The following is a 27,921-nucleotide window of genomic DNA, read 5'->3' on the forward strand; positions in this document are numbered from 1 at the left end:
CAGGACTTTGAGCTTACTGCCTGATGCTCTGCTTGAATTCATGACCGCAGGACTGTTCCTACTATTTCTTGCCTTTTCTGACCTAGAAAATATTTACTTCTTTTTTATTTCGTTATAAATCAGAACTGCTATCCCAGGAAAAATTTAATAAGGTATTTTGGTGCCTGTCAGGGAGTTGCCAATGGAAATCAGGGTCAAACTGGTGCCGTGGTTCTGGACTTAATTAGATAGGCTGCTTTTTTTGGGAGAAGTTATTTTAAAGAGTTGGACACCGGGGAGTTTTCTGCATTAAGTTAAGAAGAAAACAGCTTTCAAATGTATTTCTCCGTTTCCTAGAAAATGAGTTTTCTACATGGTTTGGGATTGTTCAGCCAAATGTCTCTGTTTTTTCATGATATGTTTCACAACATATTTGTTATGTCCAGACGTAGAATGTTAGAATTAATCAAAACTGAAATATTGATGGAGAAAGCCATTTCACGTCCATCTCTACCATGGGACTGGCTGCTCTGATAGGGATTAGAGGTTGTTACACTAATGACTGAGACTTTTGTCTCATTGGCAAAGCGGTTTCCCAATTTAGAACCTTTTCTTCTGATTAATATTTGTATTCCTCCCACAATTCCTCTTCTTATAGGAACTCGTACTGGGAATTATTCCAGACCTACATAATGTCTCTGAAATCTTTTTATCCTTCTGTTTGCTGATCAGTGGAAAGGATTTTAATGCCAGGTTAGGTAATCGAGATAAATCCTAACTTCATCTAATTTTATCCCTCGGCCATGTCTTGGATATTCTAGAAACATTTTTTGTGATCCATAAATAAATTCACATAGGATTCTGATTAATCTTTTTTTTTTGCTCTTCTGTTTTCAGTGAAGCTTCATTACATGAAATGGGAGATCAAACTGAGTGTATTACAACTTCCACTATGCTCTTGCTTGTTTATGCAACACTTTTTTTTTGGGGTTGGAAACATCAGTAAGTTCCAAAGACGGAGTTTTCTGCACAGCTGGGTGTCTGTAATGCGTTCTGGTTCTATCCTGAAGCAGCGATGGCTTCTAGTCCCTCACAGTGCTTTTCGGTCGTTTGAATTAGCTTACAGAGTGGAGCAAAATGTACACTGATTTAATTCACTCCTAACTGCAGCTTGTTAGAAGGAAGAGGGAGTCAAGCGTGTTTGAAGTAGGTCTCTTGCTGGCACTTGAAGCCAGTGGAGGTGTGGATGCCTGTGTGGTTTGGCAGAGGTCAGGTTCCTGGCTTGGAAAGCCACATCCCGGCACCGCACTCCTGAGAGCCGCTCCCGGAGCTTCTGTGTGCCCGTTTGGGACATTTCATAGCCACAAGCCAGCCACTTCTCCTGCACAGTCACTGTGAGAAGAACACACCTAAGGAATAGCTTCATAAAAAAACTGGTTAGAAAACTGTCAGACTTTGCATGTGGATGATAACAGGGAGCAGGGCTTGAGCCCGTATCTCTTTATCCTTTTTCATTTGGCTCTCTTAACTCCAACAGGTTTTGAGCTAACCCAGAAGTCATGGTTTTCTTACCAAGATGACACCTTTGGTCTGAGTGACTGCTGAGTGATAACTCCAGCTCAGAGCTGTCAGGTTAAATGAGCCTGGGAAAGATGGTGGCTCCAGTTTGTTTGGAGAACTGGACTCTGTGTTACCCTTGACTATCCTAAAGAAAGGATGGAAAAACCCTCCCTTGCTTTGACCCGAAGTTGCTCTTTCCTCTGATGGTTCATTGATTCCCTTTGCTTCCCTTCTCATTTAATAGATTTTGATAAGCTGGGCATTTACAGATCAGCTGCTATTAACATTCACTGTTAGCGGACCCGAGAGCTTCTCTGCCAACTGTGCTGGAGCTTCTGAGCCTGCTGATTTAAAAATGTTCATTGCTGATAGATTCTCACATCTCTCTCAGTTACTAATAGGCTGGAAAGTATTTAATCATCTCCAAGCAATGAAAGCAAATCATCCTTCTTTCCAAATACCGAATGAAAGTCTGTTTGAGCACTTCTGCGCTTGCTGCATAATCCTTCACAATTCTCCTGCCTGCACCGAGCAGTGACCCTGTACTGTTGCTAGGATTTCTTTTGCAAACACAACTTTCTTGTGCTAAGCTCTGTCAGCCGTGGATTTTAGTCTGAGGTTTCTTTGTTTCGTGCTTCTGTTTGTGTAGTTCAGGAGTTTTCTTCGCTATTGATTCACAACTGGTTTTATACAGTGTTACTGCTTGACATTTCTGCCTTTGTTTTCCTTTTCTGATGTCGTTACCAAACTTGAAGTAAACCAGTCAGTTCTTTAAGTTTTTGTGTTGAGTGTCTGACCCAGTCTGATATTTTTCACATTTTTTATAGTGTTCAATTTTGGGCCCCTTGTTACAAGGAGGACATTGAAGGGCTGGCGAAGGGGAACAGAGCTGGAGAAGGGGCTGGAGAACAAATCTTAGGAGGAGCAGCTGAGGCACCTGGGGTTCTTTAGCCTGGAGAAGAGGAGGCTGAGGGGAGACCTCATCGCTCTCTGCAGCTCTCTGGAAAGGAGGTCGTGGTGAGGTGGGCGCTGGGCTCTGCTCCCAAGTAACAGGTGACAGTATGAGAGGAAATGGCCTCAAATTGCACCAGGGGAGGTTTTTATTGGGTAGAAGTAGAATTTCTTTACTGAAAGAGTGGTGAAGCATTGGCAGAGGCTGCCCAGGGCAGTGGTGGAGTCCCCATCCCTGGAGAGATTTAAAAGACGTGTGAATGTGATGCTTTAGGGACATGGTTTAGTGGCAGACTTGACAGTGTGGGGTTAGGGGTTGGACTTGATGATCTTTAAGGTCTTTTCCAATATAAACGATCCTGTGATTGCATGTCAGGTAAAATGGCAAAAAACCAGGGAAAAGATGGTATTTTTCCAGTGTTTTAAATACATACATTTATCTTTGTAAATTATGTTTAATAGTGAATAAATATATATACGTAGAAAAATAAATACCCAATAGAAATGCTGTATAGTCCACTATTGACATGCTAGAGTCTTTATATTTGAATTAAGGACTTGAAATTCAGGAAAAAAATATCCTCAGTGAAAGATACACATTTTTTCATTCCCTCTGAAATCTGACATATCTTGAGTCTTTCACCGTATCAATCTACGCATATTCAGCTGAGCCTCTCCAGTGTTGAGCTCTGTGTTCCTCAGAGGCCTTGGCCAACAACAAGTACATGAAGTGGATGGGGCTTGGAGCAACCTGATCCAGTGGGAGGTGTTCCTGCCCATGGCAGGGGTTGGAGCTGGATGGGCTTTGAGGTCCCTTCCAATACAAACCATTCCATGATTTTCTGAAGCACCAGTCCTGGCTTGAGGCACAAGCAGGATTTTGCCTGCAGCGCACAGCAGAGGAGCCACTACGTGCCGTCAGAAGCAGGGTAAGTGGGAGGACTTGGAAGGTAAACAGATGTAAGATAGGAAGAGAAAAATAGCTGGACAGGCACTGGTGGGGCCAGGGAAGGTCCACAGGGCAGAGGTGGAAAGATCTGTGCTTGTTCAAATGTGTTACCTGTTAAGAAGGTGGAATGGAGCTCAGCACCATGAGGTGCCTCCTCTGCAGGTCTGGCAGTAAATATGTGACATCACCAGCACAGCGTGTGTGTTCACACCCAGTCGACTTAAGGTCTTTATAAAGGATGACAACATCATACGGGTATCAATAACTGCATTGTTTGTAGACACCAGGCTGCTGAAAGAGATAAGGATACCAGAATGCTGTCTCTTTAGCAACTGTATATGTGGAATAGCTCTGTCATAGAATCATAGAGTGCCCTGAGTTAGAAGGGACCCACAAGGACCATTGAGTCCAACTCCTGTCACAGCGCAACCCCAGCATTCACACCGTGGGGCTGAGGGCGTTGGCCAAATGCTTCTGGAATATTGTCAGGCTTGGCACCGTGACTGCTTCCCTGGGAACTGTTCCAGTGCTCCCCCCAGGGGTGCTTCCTCTGGGGGAAGAACCTTCTCCTAATGTCCAACCTAACCCTTCCCTGTCAAGGAGAGACATCCTGGACATCCTGATACAACATCAGCAGGGCTGGGAGCGAGGCAAGCAGTGAAAGAGGGCTCACGGATTATGGCAATGATCACTGAAGATCAAGTGGCCAATCCATCCTTTCAAAAGCCATTCATGCTCCCTAGAGTCATGTGTGCTTTGTGCTTCATCCCTATATGTCAAAGATGCTCATTCTTTTATCAGCGCTGTTATCTCTTGTTCACAGCAGCCTCCTCACACTGCAGTGCTGCTCTGGATGGAGTATGGGGGCAGGGAAACATGCAGGATACATGCATGTAGAGATTCATGCATGTAGGAAATGTGCATGTACAGAATCATAGAATCACTAGGTTGGAAAGGACCCACTGGATCATCGAGTCCAACCATTCCTATCATGTATAGTTACAGGTGTGCAGCTCCTTCTATATGAACAAGGAACCCTCTGCTGAATGCTGCATCCTCTCCCTCTCTTCCCTTGTCCTTGCTTTGGACTGTACATTTCTGTGATCACAGGCCATTAACTGTCAGGCCAGAAAGTTTTCCTGGAAAAGGATGTGTATTCATCCTGTGCTGTAAGATTATTCCATAGCACCAACTACAGGTCACAAGATGTGAGCAGAGAGTCCGTGGCCTTTTGATTTGCCTCAGTAGCATGGGGTTTGTGTTCTTTGTACCTTAAAGCCCAGTGGCTTTCTTTTCTCATAACTACACTTCCAGTCTGAAGGGCTTTTCCTTTGTGAACCTTTCTCTTGTACTCGCACCACTGTATCTCTTCATTTTCATTATTAGCAGATGGAGCACGAGTCCTAGTTCTTTCCTTCCATCCTTCCTGCCAAGAGATCTCTGGTGCCTGGGCGTATTTTGTGGATACTTAATCTTGTGCTACTTTTCTTCCAGTAACGTTGATTAATTTTATCCATGTACATGAAATTATTTTGTGAGTGACACTTCCCATTAAAAAAATGATGTTGGAGGTTGGCTTTACTGACCTGATTCATGCGAAAACATTTCATACTCCCTTTTTTTCAAATCTGAACTTCATTATTATTTTTCCGTAATCCACTTTTAATTGTAAGTGCGTGGTGTTCTGCTAGTTCAGGCGGCACCAAACGACACAAGGTTGCTCTGGAGTACTCCAGCGAGGGTCTTCTGGGGAATATTGAAATTCCATGGAAACAACATGACAACCATTATCTGAAACAGCCTCTTCAGGCAAACCATATGGGGTGAAATATTCTGCACCGCTTCGATAATCCTAGCGCAGATATGTTCACTGGTAGCTCTGCAGTGAGCATCAGTCATTTGTCTGTGCAGTATTAATGAGCCATTTCAATAGACAGCAGGTCTCGGCTATATTTGCTGCATATTCATGTAGCCTCCTTCAAGTTGTTTCAAAACTCTTTCCGCTAGATTAACCAGAACGTCTCAGTTATTCTGTCAAGTGCTGGGGTACCAAAGACAAGGACTGTCCTGTCCTTCCCAGTCTTGGCTAGCGTTTGGGAGAAAGCCAGTGTACTCGGCACAAATGCCTTTGCTGAGCCTTCCTCCAGCGAGGAGGCTTTGGTGCTGCTTCCAGCACTCTTTGCTGGGGCTGCTTGTTTCTGTGCTTGTAAAATATCCTTATTGCTTGCTAGTTCATTCGTCGTACAGGGGTTCATAGAATCATAGAATGTCTTGAGTTGAAAGGGTTCCACAAGGACCATCGAGTCCCACTCCTGTCCCTGCACAGGACACCCCAACATTCACACCATGGAGTGAAGGTGTTGGCCAAATGCTTCTGGAATATTGTCAGACTTGGCACCATGACTGCTTCCCTGGGAGCTGTTCCAGGGCTCCACCACCCTCTGGAGGAAGAACCTTCCCATGATGTCCAACCTAACCCTCCCCTGGCATCTTCCTGCCATTCCCTTGGGTCCTGTTATTGGTCACCAGAGAGAAGAGCTCAGCGCCTGCTCCTCCTCTTCCCACTGTGGCGAAGCTGTTGTGGTTGTTAGCAAGCACTGGAGCCTTAAGACACCTTTTGCAAATAGGCACACGTTCTTGTGGTGGAGGGTGAGAATATGCAAACCCCAGAACGGGGAGCACAGAGGGAAGAGTTATACCTTTTGACCAGGCTTATTTGTGCTGTGCCAATTAATTATCTCTCTGTGATGCTGTTGTGATATGGTCAGGTGAGCCGAATCCCTCCAGATGTTGGTCTAGGTACATTACAGAGATTCTCCATGCATGGATACAGCATTTCCATGGGGCAGGAAGATTAAAAAAAGATCAGAGACAGGTTGTGAGGACTATAGTGCACACTGGGGCCTCTGAAGGGGCACTGTAGTCAAACAGAGGGCTCTGCTTAGGACCAAAAGTCACACGGATGGCTTCATAGAATCATTAAGGTTGGAAAAGAACTCTAAGATCATCTAGTCCAACTGTCAGCCCAACCCCACCGTGTCTACTAAACTGTGTCCTGAAGTGCCACAGCCACACGCTTCCCCTACAGGGAAGAAGACTCCACCTCTGCCCTGGGCAGCCTCTCCCGATGTTTCACCACTCTTTCAGTAAAGAAATTTTTCCTAAAACCTTCCCTGGCACAACTTGGTGGCCATTTCTTCTCATCCTATCCCTTGTTCCTTGAGAGAAGAGCCCAGCACTCACCTCACCACAACCTCCTTTCCAGAAGCTGCAGACTAAACAGCCCCAGGTCTCTCGGCTTCTCCCAGAACCCCTGGGCTCCAGACCCTTCCCCAGCTCCGTTCCCTTTCTCCAGATGCTCTCCAGCCCCTCGGTGTCCTTCTTGGAGCGAGAGGACCCAAAACTGAATCAGGATTTGAGGTGCTGCCTTCACCAGTGCTGAGTCCAGGGAGACGATCCCTTCCCTGCTCCTGCTGGCCACCCCACGGCTGATCCAAGCCAGGATGCTGTTGGCCTTCTTGCCACCTGGGCCACTGCGGCTCCTGTTCAGGGTGCACAAAAAAGTCACTCGAAATTTAAGAAATACTTTAAATTGCTCCCTTTTCTCTTTTTGAGCATTTGGAAACACAGTCCTTCCATAGTCTTAGTGATCCGATAGCTACACGGTGCTTAACCTGGACAGCAGCTTATTAAAAAAATCATTAAAAAATAAATTAGTAAGGCTATTTACAGGTCTCTCTATGGAAGGGAACTCACACCACAAGTCTTGAACTGAGCACTTCCCAAGGAAGGGAAATCATATTTAAACAGCACCACAAGGGTGATTAAAAGGGCATGAGGTTGCCAGCACCAAGCTTGATTGGCTCAGGTGTTGGTAGTTGTGGAGGGGAAGAAAAGAGGGGGTTTAATTGCAGCTGTTTTTTGTGCTACATCTGTTTTACCAAAAAAAGACAGAATAGAAAGTGAGCACGTAATTTATCCAGCAGGACAGAGCCAGTGGTGCTGTGGTTGAGGAGAGGTGAAAGATGGCAGTCAAAGGCTGGAAGCAGCATCCGCATCCTTGAATCCTCGAGCTGAGTTTGTTGCCGGGAGAAGAGCTGGGCTGGCCGAGTGCTGTCATGCCTCGAGCTGGTGGAAGAGCTGCAGGTGAGGGGTAGTTTTCCTTCATTTTTGGGAAACAATCTTCTGAAGGGAAAGAGCAAAGATGAATGGTTAGCACTGATGTCTGTGAATCTCTCCTGCATCCTTTCAAGTCTTGTATTTCTTTTTCTCTGTTGTTAGAAGCAAGTTTTATCATATTGCTTTTCCTCCTCTGTGAAAAGCGATAACATGGCACTGTTTCACCTCCAAGGTCTTGCTGACTGGCTGGCTCCTCTACATCAATCCATGCCCTACCCTGAGCTCCCACTGCCCCTGGAGCAGGTACAGCATCAGGTGGCCTTGCTGGCCTTTTCCTTTTGCAATTTGCATTGCAATACTTCGAAGTATCTTCTGCCCTTGGAGCTGGAGCAGCTTCTCTATTCATAGGGGCAGACGTCCCTCTGCCTCAGCACTGGCTGCCAGGATGGAGAGCAGCCACAAGGGCTTTTGCACCCAGTGCCGTGATGTTGACCACACTCTTCTCAGCTGAGCCAATTTGGTCCCCTCGCCTTTTTCTCCAGGTGCTGCAGAAGCTTCAGCTGTGCTGGTGCAGGGGCTGTAGGGCTGGGATTTCGGGGGGCCTGCAAAGCGATTGCTGCCGTGTCACTCCTCCAACCTGACTCAGGAGACAGGGAGTTTCATCCCTCTGTGTGTTCCCCATTAGGCTGGTTCCCTGTTATGCTCTGTGGACATTTTCAGATGGCAGGGATGTGTGGCAGAGAGGAGAGGGGATGAGCAAAGGTGGGGAATATCTGTGTCACCTCGAGTGCCTGTATCATTAAGGTTGGAAAACACCTCTTAAGTCCAACCATCAGCCCAACCCCACTGTGCCTACTGAATCATGTCCTGAACTGCTGCAGCCACACACTTTTTGAACACCCAAGTGCCTGGTCCTGTCCTGGCGTGGGGATGATTTGGGGTCCCTGTGCGTATCCCTCATGGATCCATGGGGCAGGGTGTGTGGTGGGCATGCTGCTCTGCACAAGGTACGAGAGAAGTGGACGTGGTACTAAGGGGAATGGTTTAGTGTTTGATAGGAATGGTTGGACTCGATGATCCCGTGGGTCTCTTCCAACCTGGTTATTCTATGATTCTGAGTGCCATCGGGTGGGACACGGTGCATGCTGTTCCCTGTCAGGCAGGGCATCTGGGGAAGCTGCTGGGATTTGGAGCTCTTCCCCAGCAGCGAGGCAGTTCCCAAACAGCGTTTGCTAGGTTGGATTTTGCAGGGCAGGGGGCTGACTGGGGTGTTGGAGAGACCCGTGTTGGTCTGATTCTGCCCTCATTTACTTGGGAGGAACGTTTTTGCTGTTTTGCTACAAGGAAGCATCAGAAGAAGCTAACGAGGAGCACAGCCTTAACGATGTGCAAGGGAGCAAGGGAGGATGTGGGTACAGGAAGAGATGTCAGGTAAGTGCCCTGAGTGACCAAGGCCTAAATAGCAAGGAGGCTTTGGGAGCTTGTGTGCCTTGTGGGTCAGTTGTGCCCAGAGGGTCCAGGCAGGAGGATGTGGAGGTGATGCCTTGCTGCTAGCCAGAGGCAAGGTGATCCCAGCTGCTTCTGCAAGGCCCCCATGACCGAGGTGGTGGTGGTGGGCTCTTTTCAGGGCTCTGTAGTGAAAGCACAGGGTGCTGCTCTGCAGAAGCAGGAGTTGGACTGTGCTGTTCCCATGGGAAAGGCTCATGGGGGTCAAACAAGCGCAGTAAAGTCTGAGCTGAAGAGTTTGTTTCCCAGCCAGTGCTTGAGAGGACCACTCAGAGGGCTGAGTGCCTCGCTCACAGGCTTGCGAGGGCTGCTGGAGGGCTGCTCTCCACTGGGTCTTCTGCTGAGCTGAGGCTGTTTGGAGCAGGTGGTAGTTGGCTGCTGGCCTGACATCGCCTTGGTGGTGCTGGGGTTGCCTGTGGGCATGTCCTTGTAGGGCTGGCTGGGACTGAGGGAAGCAGCTGGCTCACCCGTCCATGTCAGATGCTCTTCATTGTAGATAAAAGCTTTTTCTGATCATTCCTGTTCCCATGGCTGGCAAGGTTTTTATAAATGGCAAAGGCTGCCACTGTGGGTCAGCCCTTTGGGAAGTCTCTCTCATCTGTCTCCCTCAGGAGTGGGTTGGCAAGCCGTCTTCGTTTCCCAAACGTGCTGGCAAAATCAAGCATCTCTCTGCTTGAACTACAACCCACTCAAGGTGGCAGTTGTGCTCTTGTGGCTGCCCTGGCTTCCTTTTGGAAGAGCTTTGGGAAAGCTTTTGCCTTGCCCAGCTGTGTCTGAAGCTTCAGCTCCTGCTGCGTTTGGAGAAGTGAAGCCCAGGGCTTGGTGCTGCTGAGGCAAGGGGTACAAACCCACTGTGCATAACTGCTTGTTGGCCCCTGCTTGGGTGAAAACAGAGGTTTGAGTCTGTTGTTTTGAGAGGAAACAATTGTCTCTTCTTGCCTGGCAAATTCTATTCTTGCTCTTTCTCTCTTTGCTTTTCCTAGGTGCATACTGCTAAGAATAACTGCTATTTTCACCTCTTGCCCGCCCTCCACCAACTGCTTGGGGCCACGATTTCAGACTTCAGCTTGAGCTGCGAAGAATAAGTGACCTTGTTTTCCTGTTTGAAGGAGCAGGAACTAGATTTTTCCTTCGTTTGCTCCTTAAGGAGTTGCCATGGGAGGAAAGGCCCTGCATTTGCCAGTTCCTCGCTGGGGAGCCTCACTCAAGGAAGTGCTGAGCAGGAATCAAGCATGCTGCCATCATGCTGGGTTAGTTTTCCTCTTGGAACTAAAAAGTGGAGCAAGCCACAACTGAGACAAGGTGAGTTTGGGTTTATTCAATGCTTTGAATAATTTCTGCATGAAGAAAGAGCTCGTTGCTGTGCTGGTAGAACTAAAAGAGGGCAGCCAACAGCCGTGGCTGTCTTGCTGCAGTGGCTCTTGTTTCCTTGTGATGGTTAAGTGCCAGAAGGGGCTGTTTCCCTGCCTTCAGAAATGCTCCCTTCAGCTCAGCTTTCTTTTTATTCCATCTCAGCAAGGGCCCAGGAAACACAGCTCCAGCTGCTGAAGTCCTTGTTCCAAAGTCCTTCATAAATGTTGCCTCTAAGTGGATGGGAGGAAGTGTTTATTCAGGAGGAGGATAGTAGGGAACCTGGAAAGACAAGGACGCCTCAGCTTAACTGGAAGCTGAACAGTGATCGCTGCAGGCTGGGTGGTGTGAAGGCAGAAAACCCGAGTGGTTTTTTCATGCCTACATCGCTCATGTGGGCTGGGGAGCAAGGTCTGGCAGCATCAGCTGCTCCAGTTGGGCCTTGGCCACCTCTGCACTCAATCTCATTTTTTTTAGAGGAGTCTCTAAAAAAAGACCTCCTTTACAGGGTAGTGAGATAGGGCTTAAGTGCAGAGGTGGGTGGGGGCAGGTCGCACCAGAGAAGTTACTCGAGTAGGGCAAGGACCATCCAGAGTGGTGGAGGCAAGGGTTGACGGTGTCTGCAAGACATCAGGTTTCTGTCTCCACACAACCCGGTCTCTGCAGCGATTCTTAAGTGCTTTGGGTGCTGGAGCAGAGTGAGGCTCTGAGCACCCTGATCCAGTGGGAGGTGTCCCTGCCTATGGCAGGGATTGGGACTGGATGGGCTTTGAGGTCCCTTCCAACCCGAACCATTCCATGATTCCATGATTTTATGAAGGTGAGATCTGTATCAGGCAGGATGTAGCCTCCAGTGGTTCTCGGCAGAGAGGACCATGTCCAGGGAGATGCCGGGAACCACTGGCCATGCAATGCTAACATCCGAGATGATTTTTAACATGACTTTAAACTGTGTGATTCACTTTGCTGACACCACCTTCCCTCGCTGCACTTCACACCAGAGCAGCCTCATGTGACCTCCCTGGGGTGAGTCCTCATTCCCCTCTCATGGAGCAGGTCCAGCTGTCATCCTGCTCTTCTGCTCAGACCAACTGATTGGCAAATGGCCTTAACAGATGTGTCCCTGCATCCTGTCCCCATGTGGATGCCTGTGGGACCACAAGACCTGTCCTTGCCTCACTGCTGCCTGATGAGGCTGGTAGTGCTGAGGGCACAAGAACACGCAGGTTTCTGGGAGTGGGGGGCTCCAAGAGGCAGATTTAAAGCTTTAGGGCACCCCCAAAAGGCACCTCCAAAGCCCATGTGGTTACTGGAAAAGAAACAGATGGGCTCCAAGGGTTCTCAAAACCACCTCAAGGGGCACTGCTGGAAGAGAAGGAGAAACAACGGTGCTGGTTTCTGTCTCACCTCTCCAGCTATTTGGGGAACCTCAAAAGCAAATGAGAAGTTGAGCGAAGCAGAGCGAGGCAGAGGGACTTCGAGCACTGAAAAGCAGATGGAGGGATTTAAGAGGCAGTCATGGCACCAAAAACCATATTCAGGGATGAGGAGAGACACTATAAGAGAACAGAAACCTCTGGGGACACCGAAGGGGCATAAAATCCAAACTAGTAGCACATGTAAGAGCCCTGGTTCTCTTTTTTCAGCAGCAGGAGTCCTATACCTGTCCTTTCTTCTCCATGCGCTAGCATCCAGGTTTCAGACGAATTTCATGGTGCGTAAGCATCCTGGGAGAATTTGCTTCTTGTTCACGCTGCGCAAGAGAAACGCTCCTGTTTCCACTCCGATCTTACAATGGCTTGTCAGTGACAAAACATTCCCAAATCCTCTCATTTATCAAATGGCCAATCCTGTTAACAGCTTAAGAAACATAATTACCTGCAATCTCTTCTGCTATTCATTTTATGCCTACATTTCCCTCTCGCTGGCAGCTTACCAGCAGGCAAGAGCTGAAACACGGCTGCAGCCGTGGAGCACTTTGGCAGTGCAGTTTCCTCTAGTCACCTGCGTGATGATCGCAGGAGTTTTGCCTCCCTGTTTGTAGCAGTGGGAAGGTGAGTAAGGAGACGCACAGCCAAAAGCTTTGGCCAACACAACCAGTTGAACATAGGAGCCCAAGCACAGCTATATTTGAAGTGCTGTTCTATCTGTGTGGTGGGAAGTTTCTTGTGCCCTAAAAACAGATCCTAATCAACGCCTTTCCCACCATGCACGTTGAACAGCACTTCAAATATAGCTGTGCTTGGGCTCCTATGTTCAACTGGTTGCCGACCTGGGCACTGGAAATGGTTCTGAGAGCTTCCTCAGCAAGAAAGCAGGGCCTAAAGGAGGCCAAAGAGGTGATCCAAGGGCTGGAGCACCTCCCATACAAGGACAGGCTGAGAGAGTTGGGTTTGTTCAGTCTGGAGGAGAGAGGGCTGTGGGGAGACCTTAGAGCAGCTTCCAGCACTGGAAAGGGCTCGAGGAAAGCTGTGGAGGGGATCTTGATCAGGGAGGGCAGAGATAGGATGAGGAGAATGTTTTTCAGCTGAAAGAGGGCAGATGGAGATGCGATCTTAGGGAGAAATGTTTTGCTGTGAGGCTGGGGAGGCCCTGGCCCAGGTTGCCCAGAGCAGGGGTGGCTGCCCCATCCCTGGAGGGGTTCAAGGCCAGGTTAGATGGGGCTTGGAGCCCCTGATGCAGTGGGAGGTGTCCCTGCCCATGGCAGGGGGTGGAACTGGATGGGCTTTGAGGCCGCTTTCAGCACAAACTGTTCCATGATTTTATGATTCTGTGATTCTATGAAACTGTGTTCTGGTGAAGTAAGTGGGAAAACTGGAATCAGCTGGAGATAGCGTGAGCTCCTGTTTAATTGCATGGCTAAACCAGGCTGATTTTATCTTATTTCATAGTGCATTGACAACTTGTGAGAGGCTGCACATTGGCTCATTAGGATCAAATGTTGGGGAGATTTTAGAAGAGCAGTGTTTGCAGGCTGGCTTCTGGAATGTTGAATATGTACAGGACAGTGGGAGCCAAAGAGGAGATTTCCAAAGCTGTCCTACCCCTGCCAGCTGCTGAGGAACATGCCTTGTGTGCCTTAAAATCTTGCACTAGCCAGATATTATTATTATTATCCATTTTAACTGCCCAAGAGATGCTTCTGTGTTTCGACCTGCCTTCAGTTCCAAAGTATTTTTGTTATGCCTGATCTACTCTTTTTAACCATATCAGCTATTTCAGATCCTAAATGATAAACATTTCTTCTGACACTTTCATGTGTTATTTTCAAGCAGTTTTTCATGCTGCTTGCCAACATTTTGTCCTTACAGTTCTTTGAATTTTGTATTAAAATCCACTATGAACGAACTGTACACAAATCAGGTGGTCTTCTTTTAAAGTCAGACATCATCTTAGGGGATCTGTGGCTTTTTCATCCTGCTAAGATACTGAATTGAAATATATTTAGGCCTCTTATATTATAGAATAATAATCCTTTCTGAATAGTGATTTGAACCTCAAATGCCGAATTTAGCCAGAACTGCTGAAATAATTGATTTTCTGCTTGAAAATAGTTTTATTCACATAGAATCATGGAATGGTTTGAGTTGGAAGGGACCATGAAGCTCATCCAGTCCAGCTTCCCTGCTGTGGCCACGGATACTTCCCAATGGGTCAGGTTCCTCAAAGCCCCATCCAACCTGGCCTTGAACACCTCCAGGGATGGGTCAGCCACCACTGCTCTGGGCAACCTGGGCCAGGGCCTCCCCACCTTCAGTGTAAAACATTTCTTCCTAATATCTAGTCTAAATTTCTCTTTAAGATAAAAACCATCACCCCTTGTTGTATTACTACAGGGCCTGCTAAGATGTTTCCCCCCATCTTTCTTATAAGCCCCCTTTAAGTATTGGAAGGCTGCACTAAGGTCTCAGTGTGACCCAAACGCCACCCAGACCCAGGTACCAAAGAGCTTTGGTGGCTCTGGGCTGCCTGCCCGAAGCTGTGTGCTGCTTGAGAGGAGGGAGCTGGGCTCTTCTCCCAAGGGACAGGGGACAAGACGAGAGGGAATGGCCTCAAGCTCCACCAGGGGAGGTTCAGGCTGGACATTAGGAAGAAATGTTTCAGGAAAAGGGTCATTGGGTAGTGGCAGAGGCTGCCCAGGGAGGTGGTTGAGTCCCCTTCCCTGGAGGGGTTTAAGGGATGGGTGGATGAGGTGCTGAGGGACATGGTTTAGTGATTGATGGGAATGGTTGGACTTGATGATCCAGTGGGTCTCTTCCAACCTGATGATTCTATGATTCTATGATCAAGGAGTCGGGTAAGAAACCATGTGAGCCTTGAGGAGGGACTGAATCTTGTGTTTAACATGATACCATATATATATATTGGAAACTAAAGAACAGCAAATGCTTGAAGTGTACCTAAAGAAAGCAAAAACTGCCCCAATAAAAAAAAAAGTAGGGCAGCTGTGCTTTAGACAAGAACTTACTACTTCTTTTATGGCATTTATTTCAATTCCTGCTAACCCTTTGGAGTAGTTCTGATGCCCAGTGGAGTTCTCCAACAGAAACGTCCTGTCATCAGTGTAGGAAACAAAGATAATGCAATTTGAATGCTGGATACAACTAGGTAGAGGCTGCTCTTGAGGCTGCTTCTCCCTGCTCCAAAGGGGAGTGATGGCTCCAAACAGCCTCACCAGGACAGACGGAAAAGCGGACATCTCATTTGTGAGGAAATGGCCAATATCTCAGCATTTTTTCCTCCATTTGTTTCTTCCAGGAAAGAAAAAACCCAAACCAGTTGCATAAAAATGCTGCTATTTCAAAGCAAATTTTAAAACATTTCTGATTTGCAAATGGCATTCCGGCATTTCCATGAGAATAAAATGCTGCTATGATGCTGTGTTTAAATATTTCATTCCAGCTCCCCGAACATACTTAAAAATCTTATTATAAGTAGTTTTGACATAAAAGTGCACTTCTCCGTGGTGCCCGTAGCTTTGACATTGCCAGCTTCAAGCGCAGCTGCAGGAGCCCTCCCTGCTCGTGGCTGATCAAAGGCAACCACGCTGCCACCCGTGAGCTGCTGCTCGTCCCAGCCCAGGAGAAAAAACAGAACCCGAACCTCCCGAGTGCTTCTTCCCTCGGGGCGATGCTGTCAATGAAAAACCACGCTGCTGTCGTCACCCTACTGTGAAAAGGTTCAGTGAGTTTAGCAAACAAAAATACTTTGCGTTGCTTTAAATTGTGCTGAAACAAAACAGCAGCCAGCGCTGGCTGCTCAATTAAACAGTTTGTCCTGCAGCCTTTGAGTGGGGAAATGCTGAAAAAAGGATTTCAGGGAATGTGTGTATTGTGTAGAGAAAACCTTTCATGAGAAATGTTCCTGCAAGTCCCATGCGCTGCCGTTCCCCAGCCTGCAACGTTTGGGTTTCAGAGGGCAGTGTATGGCTGTGTGTGCCTGTGCTGTGACAACTACTGGGATGTATGTGGAGATGCCTTTTGCTTAATTCCATGTATAGCCCTGATGTGGGAGCAAGGAGCTGCTGTTCCTTTCCTGGAGGGCTGAGCACCTCTTTTTTAGGAGGTGATGTGGGCATTTAACCCCAAAATTCCTGTTGCCACCCTGCTGACCGGAGTGGTGCTGCTTTACCTGTCAGCACCGGCGCTGCGCTGTGGGAACCGAGCCATCACAGTCCCACTGTTGCAGCAGAAATAGCAATGCTGGGTGTGCACCAAGACTCCCATCTTCTCGTGTTTGATACCTTGTTCCTTGTAATGCGCCACACTAATGTCGCTGGGGCTGAGAGCTGTGATGTCCCTGTGGTGGTTGTGGCTCTCCCAGGGTCTCTGAGGAGAGATATTATTCCTATTATTGATAGGAATGGTTGGACTTGATGATCCGGTGGGTCTTTTCCAACCTGGTGATTCTATGATTCCATTATTCTATGACCTTTTTTGGGACTCATAGAGTCATAGAATTGTTGAGGTTGGAAAAGACCTCTAAGATCATCCAGTTCAACTGTCAGTCCAACGCCACCGTGCCTACTAAACCACATGCTTTTTGAGCACCTCCAGGAAGGATTTGACTCCACCTACTCCATCTCCCGACTGCATGAGCCCACACCTCTGCTTGGTGAGATGCTTCGATATTTGTTGTGGTGTTTCTGCCCTTGGTAACACCTTGCTCCATGGCGGGGTGGGGGGTGTAGGGCTGAGCGTACAGAAGCCTAAGTCATGGCTGTGAGTGTCCCAGAGCAGGACATGGTATAGAATCATAGAATCATAGAATCACCAGGTTGGAAAAGACCCACCGGATCATTGAGTCCAACCATTCCTATCAAACACTAAACCATGCCCCTCAGCACCTCGTCCACCCGTCCCTTAAACACCTCCAGGGAAGGTGAATCAACCACCTCCCTGGGCAGCCTGTGCCAGTGCCTGTTCCAGTGCCCAGTGAAGAATTTTTTCCTAATGTCCAGCCTAAACCTCCCCTGTTGGAGCTTGAGGCCATTCCCTCTTGTCCTGTCCCCTGTCACTTGGGAGAAGAGCCCAGCACCCTCCTCTCCACAACCTCCTTTCAGGTAGTTGGAGAGAGCAATGAGGTCTCCCCTCAGCCTCCTCTTCTCCAGGCTAAACACCCCCAGCTCTCTCAGCCGTTCCTCATAAGGCCTGTTCTCCAGCCCCTTCACCAGCTTCGTTGCTCTTCTCTGGACTCGCTCCAGAGCCTCAACATCCTTCTTGTGGTGAGGGGCCCAGAACTGAACACAGGATTTGAGGAGCGGTCTCACCAGTGCCGAGTCCAGAGGGAGAAGAACCTCCCTGGACCTGCTGGCCACGCCGTTTCTGATCCAAGCCAAGATGCCATTGGCCTTCTTGGCCACCTGGGCCACTGCTGGCTCATGCTCAGTCGCTGTCAACCAACACTCCCAGGTCTTCAGGATGTGTTAGAGGAGAGGATGGCGCTATTTGCTGCCTGACCACACGGCTCCACCCCACCTTACAGAGGCTGTGTAAGCACTGACGCCTTTTGCATCTCCAGCGTTCTTGCTGGGTAGCTTTCACGGCTCTTGATGCGTGTGAGTAAGACCCCATCCAGCACGCAGGGAGGGTACAAGCAAGTGGAAGTCAGGGCTTATGTTTGCCACTGATAAATGTATTAGTCTTCAAAGCGGAATTTAAACTACAACCCTTTTTCAGGCACCTCAGCACTCCGTTATTTTGCAGGCCTTGTAAGGGAATGTGATTTTGCCTTTTAACTGGAGTGTATCTTATGCTAAGCAGTGAGATTAAGCGTAGGGATCCAAAAGAACTTGCTGAATGGCAGAATTGCCTTTATAAATAACATTAATAATTTATCCGATCCAGGGTTTTTTTGGGTAAATGAAATACCTGCCTCTGTATAAAGCCCACTGAATAGGAACACATCTCCGCTTTTATGAGGCTTGGATTAAAGAAGGGAAACGCTAAGGGGCTTATCTTCGCTTCAATTTGCAGCCCTTCCGGCTAATGGCAAACTCATTTAAGAAGCTCCTGTGTTTGTGCCAACTCTGCCTTTATTCTCGGTGCCGGAGCTTGGCTGCATTTCTTGCCGCGGCGCTGGGGAGAGCGGAGAGGAAGCAGTTTGTTTTCTTGACCTCAGATTACCAGACAAAAGCTAGCGAGAATAATTTTCCTTGGAGTCCTCCCTGTTACGAGTTGCTTAACATGTCTGCAGAGTGGCTGCTGCAAAGCTGGCGGTCCAGGGACCCCCCTGTGTGAAAGAGAACAGGGCTGGTGGCTGCACGGGGCTGAGTCGAAAGAGCATCTGTCATCTTTCTTCTGGGATGCTTGCATCCTTCTGCCCGGCCAGTTGTGAAATGGCAAAATTCGTCCTCCGCCAAGCCCACGAGCTGTCACTTCTCAGCTCTTCTTTTACGCCGGTAAAAATCAATTGCTTCAAAGTTCATTGAAGGTGAAGGTAACATTTGCTTTCTATTCAGAGCTAAGCGGGCCATCTTCGAGAGCAAACGCTCTCGAAAGGAAGAATAGCAAAAATCAGCAAAAAAATTCTCTGAATAATTTGGCTTAGGAAAGGAAAAAGCAATTTACTCCCAGTTATTCCACAGACAAAAGTATGAATAAAAAAATCATGAGCTATTTTCCCTGCCTGGCCTGCACGCATGAATTTTATGCTGTTGCAGTTTTGCTTCACCAACCCCCAAAGACCTTATCGCCGGATCCTCAAGGCGTGTGAAGAAAGCGCGGTTTGGGGGTTTTGCATGCTGGATCAGCAGGGGAAACAAAAAGGGTCCTAAATCTGAACCACGCTGCTGCTTGACCTTAGAGACACAGACTCTGGCCGGCCAGCTCTGCCAGCATGGAAATCTTATCCAAAACAGCATCACAAACTTCATATGCTTTGCATGCAGATAGTGAGGCTGTGGAAAGGCACGGTGGGTGTTTACAATCTGCTGGAGACAAACCTGATGCGTGTCATTAGCTATTCCGTTGTAACGGCAGTTTATGGTACCCACATCTGCTGCTTTGGGTGGCCCAGCCAGACGGCTGGCACCGCTCGAAATGCCGAGGACCGTGCTGCTACAACGAGGAGAGGAAAAAAGAAAGGAGGATGAAGACCTCGTAAGCTTTATCAAAAACCTCCAAAAAAGTCAGGAGATTTGGGGATTACGCCATGTAATTGCATTATCTTAAGAAAAAAAACTTTGCTGAGAATTTCCTGTCTTGTGTTGCCAGCGCTTTTCAGCCATTAGTAACACACAACTTCTTATTGTCTTCTCCCGAGGCACAGATGGGCTAATTTTCAGCTACCTGATAATTACGCATTGTTTGAAACTGTATCAAAAGGCGTCTGTTCCTGCATTTTTCCAGCAGCCGTTCTTACAGCTCACAAAGTCCCTTGATTGGGACTTGCAAGGGTCCCCATCCATCAGTCCGTCTGTCCTTCTGGAGGGCTGGGAGTGGAGTGGCAAAGCCTCCACGTACACACAAAGGCTGCTTATACAGATTTATTCCAGTTCCAAGCCGGGTGGAGTGACTGAAGCTCCACCATAATCATCTTCTCGGCTCAATGCCAGTATCTGGGGTTAATGAGGAATAATGCTGCATCAAAATGTTTCTACTCACATACGCATGGGGATGCTGATGTCATGGGGAAATTAAGCATAAACCAACATGAGATGCTAGAAATCAGCATAACATACATTAGGTCTCAATTTTCTTTGGACAAAGAGTTGTCCTTGGGCAAAGGTGTGGATGGCCATGTTGGAGAAAGGTGGCCCATTGGCTGTATGGACAGGAAGGCTGGCAGCCCCTCCTCTAGAGGCATAGTGGAGGCTGAAGAAACCTCCTCCTCCCTTAAAACCTCCTCATTGGGAGTGGTCACTCTGCCACTTGAACTCTGGTTGTTTTTAGAGGGAATTTTCTCAGCTTGGTCAAGGCTATTTCAGAGGAAAATACAAAAAGCCTCACTGGTGTTTTCTGCCTCCCCATCATCAAGTACACATGTTGCCTTATCAAAGAAGGAAATTAAATTGGGTTGACGTGACTGGTTCTTGACAAACCCATGTTCTTTGGTTTGGCTGCCCCACCCCCAGAGGTTGTTGAAAGCCAGGCTGGACGAGGCTTTGAGCTGCCTGATCCAGTGGGAGGTGTCCCTGCCCATGACAGGATTGGAACTGGATGGGCTTTGAGGTCGCTTCCAACCCAAACCATTCTATGATTTTTCACCTTACAAGTTGCTCAGGTAATAGTTTCTTCCAACCATTTTCAGACAATTGAGATTAAGAGGATGTTTTTTTTTCTAAGTATCCTGTTTAAAGAGGTGCTTCTCTCATCTCAAGGGACATCTATGCCTCTATAAACTTTGAAGATAGCCACCAAGGGTTCAATGTTCTTGGGTGCATTTCATCAGATCCTCCATTTTGAATACGTTTTACATATCCAAGTGACTTTAAACTCCTTTCCTTCTGCTGGCCTTCTCCACAGCTCCCTTCAAAGCCTGTTTCATTAAATCTCATTCTCAATTAACCTTTTTCTAAAGACCGAAACAAGCGAGATGGGACAAACTCCTTCCTTGAACACTCATTTCTCCTTCCCCAGACACGTACATCCCTACGCATCTTGCTGTTCTCATTTTACCTCCAATTTATTTGCAGACCCTTGCTGGTTGCCTCCAAAACCTCCTGCACCCAGACTTAGCCACTCTTATGTTGTGAACCTGTGTGATTCCTCTCTTCTCCCACAGGCATGTGCCTGTTTCTACTTTCCATACAATTCCTTTCCAGCTTCCAGACACTGCTGTTGCTGTAATTCCATCTAATTATGCTTCTTATCTGCTTTCACAGGGGAGCAGCATGCTGTTGTGCACCATCTTTGGTGTCTTCTGGGAACTGCCAGTTCTCATACGTTTCCGTACCGCACATTTCCATCCGTGAGAGCTTCTCCACCGCTACCCTGATCTCTGTCAGATGCTCATTATTTTGTTATTTCTGTTCCTCCGTCTTACTGTGCTAGTGGGAAGAGACACTCAGGTTATACATAGCTTCTCCTGTTACCAAATCTCTTGGGAAGCCAGTTAAGGACTCACCTGATAAGGCTGCAAATTTGAAGCAGGGGATCACTGAAAGCTTCTAAAATCCTTCTGGCAGTGGTCCCAGGTGGGACTAATGGGTCACTGCTGCAGAGAGGGTGTTGCTTAAGACCCAGAATTGGCCATTTGGTCCCAGAATTGTTAAGTTGATCCTGGAATTTGCCATTCAGTCCATGTGGGAAGCAGGACGTTGCAGCAGACTGCACCCCATCCCAGATCCTAACCTCTGGACTGGAGAGGCGCACAGTCTCCTGAGTGGAAAACTGTTTGGACGGCCAGGCCCAGAGAGTGGTGAGAAATGGAGTTAACTCCAGCTGGAGGCCAGTGACAAGTGGTGTCCCCAGGGCTCAGGGCTGGGTCCAGCCCTGTTCAATGTCTTTATCAACGACCTGGATGAAGGCATTGAGTGCACCCTTAGCAAGTTTGCAGATCATACTAAGCTGGGTGGAAGCGTGGATCTGCTGGAGGGTAGGGAGGCTCTGCAAAGGGATCTGAACAGGCTGGATCCATGGGCTGAGACCAATAGGATGAGGTTTAACAAGGCCAAATGCCGGGTCCTGCACTTGGGACACAACAACCCTGAGCAGCTACAGACTAGGAGAAGTCTGGCTGGAAAGCTGCCTGGAGGAGAGGGACCTGGGGGTGTTGGTTGACAGCGACTGAACAGGAGCCAGCAGTGTGCCCAGGTGGCCAAGAAGGCCAATGGCATCTTGGCTTGGATCAGAAACAGCGTGGCCAGCAGGTCCAGGGAGGTTCTTCTCCCTCTGTACTCGGCACTGGTGAGACCGCTCCTCGAATCCTGTGTTCAGTTCTGGGCCCCTCACCACAAGGAGGGTGTTGAGGCTCTGGAGCGAGTCCAGAGAAGAGCAATGAAGCTGGGGAAGGGGCTGGAGAACAAGAGGAGCAGTTGAGTGAGCTGGGGTTGTTTAGCCTGGAGAAGAGGAGGCTGAGGGGAGACCTCATTGCTCTCTGCAACTACCTGAAAGGAGGTTGTGGAGAGGAGGGAGCTGGGCTCTTCTCCAAAGTGACAGGGGACAGGATGAGAGGGAATGGCCTCAAGCTCTGCCAGGGGAGGTTTAGGCTGGACAATAGGAAAAAATTTTTCACAGAAAGGGTGATTGGTCACTGTCAGAGGCTGCCCAGGGAGGGGGTTGAGTCCCCATCCCTGGAGGTGTTTAAGGGACGGGTGGACGAGGTGCTGAGGGACATGGTTTAATGTTTGATAGGAATGGTTGGACTCGATGATCCAGTGGGTCTTTTCCAACCTGGTGATTCTATGATTCTATGATCTCCTGGAGTCATTTCTGATGTTCTCCTTGTCCATGGTGATGGGATGAAAAAGCCCAGCTCTGCTCATGTCTCTTCAGCCAATGTTTGTATCCTTGGCTCAAGAGGAGCACAGCATTACCCCACTCCTTAACCGTGTTTCTGGGTGCATTTGGCTGGAGTCTCCATGCAGAGACACTGCTCGTGTGCCTGATGTTTACCACACTGGCCTGAACGCCTCCTCATCCCGTGGCCACTTGGAGTCAAGTGCTGCTGGAAAGGAGACTCCTGCAGGGATGAAATTCAGGGACTCGCAGGGGCGTTTCGTGTTCAGATCCTAGACATTTCTGAGTGCAATTTTGTTTCGGGTTTTACAAATGCTCTTCTGCTCGCTTGCTTGCCTCGAGTAATGAAGCAGTGAGATAAAAGACAGGGCCACAGAAGGTTGTTAAAAAATTACTTGCAAATTAACGTGAGGACAAAGTGTATGAGTTAATATCGTATAAAGACCCTTGGAATTGGCACACACGCGTGCACCCTCCGAGCACTGACATTCGCAGGCAGAACTACACTGGTAAACCGAGCCCAAGGGGCTTGATTAACAGGAAATTTTCAGAATGCCAATTAGAGCAAAGTTTACCGAACAAATTGTTTGCACTTGTACCCTAGAACCATCATGAATTTTAATTCAGCATGGATTTATGTGGCTGAAACAATAATTAAAGATACATGAATGCCTCACGTTCAGGAGACTCCCCCACAGTGAGCTTGGAGTTTCGGGTGGGGAATGGAGTGAAGAGTCTGTTTGGACAGGGTCTGCTCTCTCCCTGGAGGATGTGGGGTGCAGGAGGCTTCTTCCCCATGGAGATGTAAGCGCTTTGCTGACTACTGAGCTCACTGATCTTTGCAGCATTTAGTCTTTGATTTCTTTTTTTCTCTTTTTCATTTGTAATCTGACAAAGAAAGATCTATGGGCTGTTTTCTCAATAAATGCTGGCTTGCCTTTTCCTGCCTTCCACTTTTGGTGGCTGCAAGATGTTAAATCAGCCCTTTGGGTTCCCAGGGACTGGATCTGTGCTGCATGCTCTCCCAGTGAGAGGGAGTGGGGATCCTCTCTCTCCTTATCCCTGCTCCTCCTTGGCCAGTCCCCACTTTCGACTTAGAATCATAGAATGGTTTGGGTTGGAAGGTACCTCAAAGCCCATCCAGTTCCACCCCCTGCCATGGGCAGGGACACCTCCCACTGGATCAGGTTGCTCAAAGCCTCATCCAACCTGGCCTTGAACACCTCATGCCGCCATAACGCAGCTTTGCTGGAGGAGAAAGCGGTGCTGCCACGTGGCAGCAGCAGTGACAAGTTGCAGCGGAGCAGCGTGATGCCTATGTGTATATGCAGGTATGCCTGCATTTGAATTCTGCTCTCCCTCTCCTTGTGCTGGTAAATAAGTTACACATATTTTTAGAAGAAGTTATTTTCTGTCACTGCACTTTTTAAATGTCAAGCTCCTGGAGAGGAGTCTTCAAATAGTTTAAGGTCAGTCAGGCTTCAAGGAAGAAATATGCAGGTGGGGAAGAAAAGCTGCTGTTGGGCTGTGGTCCAGCATGAACTGGGACTGTGCTTTAAATGATGAGCATCCCACGCCGATGCAGCACTCGAGGGTGTTGCCCTCCCTGTTATTCAGTTATGGAATTACTAAAGACTTTGACACAACGCTCTGTGGATGAAAATGATCTGGCCTGTTAGTTCAGGAGTGCTGATGAATAATGCATCCCTGCAAAGGTCGGTTTACAAATGATTAATTAACCTGAAGAGAGGTTATTCTCATTGGCAACATCCATCGTCCTAAACAGCTTCATCATGACTGCACCGAGCGGTGTATTTGGAACACAATTATTTGAGGGTATCGAGGAATACCTGATCCAGCGCCGGGCACGCAGCAGGGACTGCAGCCAAGTCTCCAGGCTTTGTCGTGGACGTGTGGCATAAAGCAGGCTCCAACATCGCTTCCGTGTTGCTGGGAAGGCACAGAGATCGCACCTCTGGTATGGTAAACAGCTGAGATCATTTGTTTTCCTGCTTTGATTAAGAGCAAGGCTCTCTTGGCGGAGAGAGCTGCTCCCGCTGCCTCCCGCTGTGACTAACAGCTGCCGTGCGCGGTGGGGATATCGCCTGGGCAAACGGGCCCTTCGGCCAAGGGCTTCCTGCATTTGTTATCAGCGATTTGTTATCTGCCTCTATTAATAGAGTGCTCCTAAAGAGCGCTTCCACTCTCTGGAGTCATTTCGGGCTGATACCTTCATGCCTCTGGTGAGCAGCATCTCTACTAGAGCTTCAGCAGGAACCTGGGGTGGTCCCCATCTATTAACCCCTCTGCCCCCTGATCCAGGCTTTAAGAAAGACCCCAACTCCAGGAGGGTCACTTAAGATGATTATTTTTAGTTCTAAAATTAAGAGGTTTGCTTTATTTTGGCAGAGGTGTGTTTAGCTGAAGGCTGGCTCCTGTTAATACGTCTTGCAAGACAAACATCAGTGTGTGGAAACCTTGCCTACATCAGAAGAAGGCTGCTATTCCTCCAGCTCCTTCTTCCTCCTACCTATTCCTCCCCCTCCAAAAACAGGCAGGACACAGAACTCACCAGGGTCTTCTTGTACGAAGAATTACTTGCCTCTCTGACAAAGCTCCTGCACTGGATGCAGCTGGGTTGGTTTCTTACCTTGTTCAACCAGAAAGTGGCAAAAGCAGCACAAATTCACAACTCACTCGCCCATATCCTGAAACCTGTGAGGCTTCTCAAGTGTTTCAGCTCAGCTTCAGCATTTCCAAGAGCATCCTCTGAGGATGACGGGAATGGTTTTCGGCTGAAAGAGGGGAGACTGAGATGAGATGTTAGGAAGAAACGTTTTGCTGCGAGGGTGGGAAGGCCCTGGCCCAGGTTGCCCAGAGCAGTGGTGGCTGCCCCATCCCTGGAGGGGTTCAAGGCCAGGTTGGATGGGGCTTGGAGCCCCTGATCCAGTGGGAGGTGTCTCTGCTCATGGCAGGGGGTGGGACTGGATGGGCTTTGGGGTCCGTTCTATAATTCTGTTATTCTACAAAATGACAAAAATACACATCCTAAGCATTTGATTTTTGCTTTGTCCAGCAGGGCCAAACCCCAGAAGGGCAGAGGAGTGTCTGTGAAACAGCTTGGGGGTGGGGTGTGAAGCACTAAACTGAGGTCAGTGACCCATTCAAACATCTTACCGGCCTGGATGCCTTTTGAGGACTGGATGCTGACAGTCCCCATGCTCATGGGTTCAACCAAGAAGCGATGAGGAGCCCATGTGAAGCTTGGTGCCACCATTATGCTGGTGGAACACCACGTTTTTCCCACCTGTCTGCTCATCTGCCACATCTCCTGGTTGCCACATTCATGCAAAATCCCCTCCTGACCTGCTGGAAACAGGAGCAATGGGGTGATGGAGACCATCTGAGTGATGCCAGAGGGACAGCACCACCGTGTCTGTTCTGCCTGGTGCTTCTGCAGCTCAGGCATCTCCCGGGGCAACAGCTGTAATACACGTGTTTGCGCATTTTAATGGGCTTTTTAGAAGCATGAAAATGATTTACAACATTTCATATTGCATTTTTTTAATCCTGTAAAATTAAAACAAATCTTTTCCTTGCTTTGCCCAATTTTAAGGCGTTTCTTTTGTTCAGCTCGCGCAGAAAAATATGGATGGAAGAAACTCCTAAAATCCCCAACCACTGGAAACAAAATTGGTATTTTTCCAAGTTAAGTACTATAACAGAGCGAACATACATGTTTAATTTGAAAATGTTGATTCCAAATGGATTTTCCTTTAGAAAAAACTTCCCCCAAGCAAGTCAATATTTGTAATCAAATTGAAATTTCCTCTGGGAATTATTTATTTTCATGAGGTCTAATTTTTGCAAGGGAAAATTCTATGCAGGAAGGTTTTAAGTTGCTTTAAACCAGCTTTAGGAATCTGGGTGATGGGAGGGGGCTGGGAAATCCCACTCAGGCTGCAGCCCACTTGCCTTTGATGATGGTGATCTGATGGAGGAGTTTAAAGTGCCTCTTCCCTCTTTGAAGAGGGTAAAGAGTGAGCAGAAAAGAAGGGGAGAAATTGGAAAGGAGGAGGCATTCAATGCCAATTTTCTCTCCCCTTACCTTTATATTTCTTGAAAACACGTCAGCATAGCACAGGATTCACCTCTGGCAGCGTCAGACATCAAAGTGAGACATCTGAGCTGGCTATTTTCGGCTTCCCACAGAGCCAGAGGGGACACATAGCACTTTGGGATGGTGTCTAGTTCACCTACCCTTCTCTGACATCTGCTGCAGGGTGAGATACGTTGTGCCATTGACTTCATCTGCCTCAAACAGATGAGAAGCTGACGATGACAGGGCCACGTCCACTGTAGCCTGATGAATCTCATCTGCGCTGCCTGACCTGCTGTTGATTTATTAGTGAGGAGCAGGGTTGGGGTACTGCAGCCCCTCCATGGCAACGCAACTACAGTCCCCGAAGAGGAGCATCAACTTACAGTGCTGTGAGTGCATTAGCAGGGTTCCAAACCTCAAGAGAAGAGGACACATGGGTTTGCCAGCACCTCTGAAAGCCCTTCAGAGAAAATTGTCATGGCTCAACCTAAAGATCATAGAATCACAGAATGATTTGTGTTAGAAAGAACCTCAAAGCTCGTCCAGTTCCAACCCCCTGCCATGGGCAGGGACACCTCCCACTAGATCAGGTTGCTCCAAGCCCCATCCAGCCTGGCCTTGAACACCTCTGGGCATGGGGCAGCCACCACTGCTCTGGGCAACCTGGGCCAGGGCCTCCCCACCCTCACAGCAAAACATTTCTTCCTAGGATCTCATCTCAATCTCCCCTCTTTCAGCTGAAAACCGTTCCCTTCATCCTACGCCTGCGCTCCCTGATGAAGAGCCCTTCTCCAGCTTTTCTGGAGCCCTTTTCAGTGCTGGAAGCTGCTCTAATGATAGAATGATAGAATCATAGAATAGTTAGGGTTGGAAGGGACATTAAAACCCATCCAGTTCCAACCCCCTGCCATGGGCAGGGACACTTCCCACTGTATCAAGTTGCTCCAAGCCCCATCCAACCTGGCCTTGAACACCTCCAGGGATGGAGCAGCTACAACTTCCCTTTGCAATCTGTTCCCGTGTCTCACCACTCTCATGGTGAAGAAGTTCTTCCTAACCTCTAGTCTAAATCTGCCCCCCTCCAGTTTATACCCGTTCTCCCTCATAGCCACACTCCAGTCATGGGGTTCTTCCCACCACGTTTCTGTGATGGCAACTAGATCACAGCTTTGTAGTAGCAGGGTAACTTCCAGCTCCTTCTGCTTGTTACCCAAGCTTCGTGCGTTAGTGTAAAGGCACTTCAGCTGGGCTGCCGGTTGCATCACCTTCCCAGTGGACCCTTTATTACCTACAAGGTGTTTTAGAAAAATGTCCTCCCTAACGCCTGACACCTGTCTTCCCACCGCTTGCTAGAGGCCAGCTTAATGTTATCCCCTTCCTGCTTCACATCTAGTTTAAAGCCCTATCTACAAGCCCTGCAAGCTCCTGGGCAAAGACCCTCCCCCCCTCTCAGAAAGGTGGCTCCCATCTGAAGCCTGTAGTCCTGGTGCCACGTAGGCCATCCC

At 48.3% G+C, this 27,921-nt stretch overlaps 1 long non-coding RNA gene across 5 annotated transcripts; it reads left to right on the forward strand.

Moving 5' to 3' along the window:
- Nucleotides 1-6,971: 6,971 nt before the first annotated feature.
- LOC138727330 (uncharacterized) lies at nucleotides 6,972-26,752 on the forward strand. 5 transcript variants are annotated; one of them, XR_011338539.1, is made up of 5 exons: nucleotides 6,972-7,585; nucleotides 10,048-10,366; nucleotides 12,067-12,468; nucleotides 25,391-26,488; nucleotides 26,597-26,752. It is a non-coding gene; the product is annotated as an uncharacterized lncRNA (long non-coding RNA). The 5 variants fall into 5 exon arrangements; XR_011338538.1 differs by having other exon boundaries at nucleotides 25,391-26,752; XR_011338540.1 differs by lacking the exon at nucleotides 6,972-7,585 and adding an exon at nucleotides 7,801-7,861 and having other exon boundaries at nucleotides 25,391-26,752.
- The last annotated feature ends 1,169 nt before the right edge of the window (nucleotides 26,753-27,921 follow it).

Source organism: Phaenicophaeus curvirostris, chromosome 15 (genome assembly GCF_032191515.1).
Source record: "Phaenicophaeus curvirostris isolate KB17595 chromosome 15, BPBGC_Pcur_1.0, whole genome shotgun sequence".
Taxonomy (NCBI): domain Eukaryota; kingdom Metazoa; phylum Chordata; class Aves; order Cuculiformes; family Cuculidae; genus Phaenicophaeus; species Phaenicophaeus curvirostris.